Source organism: Mirounga leonina, unplaced genomic scaffold, assembly GCF_011800145.1.
Source record: "Mirounga leonina isolate KUSES-001 unplaced genomic scaffold, KU_Mleo_1.0 Mir_92, whole genome shotgun sequence".
Taxonomy (NCBI): Eukaryota; Metazoa; Chordata; class Mammalia; order Carnivora; family Phocidae; genus Mirounga; species Mirounga leonina.
The window spans coordinates 26570254-26571262 of record NW_023270852.1 but is presented as its reverse complement, the minus strand read 5'-3'; the positions used below and the strand labels follow the sequence as shown (position 1 = coordinate 26571262).

Here is a 1009-nt window from a genome sequence, read left to right as displayed (position 1 = left end):
TGAGTTGTTCATTTATAGTGTCCTTCATCTGTCTCTTTGTTTCTTATGTATGGATTTTACCTCTACCAATTTAGAGAGATGCTCTTTCATGGTAGGGAACTTTTTGTAGCTCTGACAAAATTGGGCACCTAACAGTATGCAACATATGCATTAACTGAATTTTTGAAGGGGTATTTTCATGAACATATTACAGAAATAAGAACCATTGGTAGAGCTTTGCGCAGTGGCAGTATCGTAGCCAATGAGGTTTATCCGAGGCGCGATTATTGCTAATAAGAACCATTGGTAGTCATTTTAAGCAGCCCCAATCTGATTTAAGCTACCTATTGCAAAAAAAAAAAAAAAAATTGTATTGAGTCTATCTGGGAAATGTTTTTAAATTCAGCTAATTTTGAACTCTTGGTTCATTCTTTCCCTCGGGGGGAGTATTTTCCCTGCAATGGAACTTGTATAGTATGAACTTGTCCTGCAGTTAACAGTCTTTTAGCACATGGTTGTTCCTATCAGCCTATCACAATAGGCATGGGTTTACCCCTCTTTTCCTGAAATTAACAAGACATTTATTGTTATGTATGAATATCAAAAATTGGCCAGTAACTTTGGGGCAGTTTTCAAACACAGTTGAGTAAAATACAGAAGACTAATCGGTAAGGAGAAATTAATTATGGGAAACAAGAAAAAAGAAGAGAAAAGAACAATCTAGTTTAAACGTGCCTTCCTTACAGCCTCTATGCAATGAAATGTGGTAATTTGATCCCCATTGATTTTTTGCACTAGTAAATAGCCCCAAATTGCCTTTTGTATGAATTATGTTATAAGAAATGTGTAATTTTATCAGAGAGAGTGCTTGAAGGTGGTCTTAAAAAAAAAACCATAGGGATCTTTTTAAAATTGAGATGCCTATAGAGTGTAAGCGCCTTTTAAAAAAAATTACATATTTATTTTCCTGACTGTGCAAATAATATGCACATACTGTTGAAAGTCCAAAGAAAAAACTAAAAATTATGCA

The 1009-nt window shown here is 34.3% G+C and overlaps 1 pseudogene; it reads left to right on the top strand.

Moving 5' to 3' along the window:
* The first annotated feature begins 212 nt into the window (after nucleotides 1-212).
* On the top strand, nucleotides 213-381 carry LOC118004336 (annotated as a pseudogene).
* The last annotated feature ends 628 nt before the right edge of the window (nucleotides 382-1009 follow it).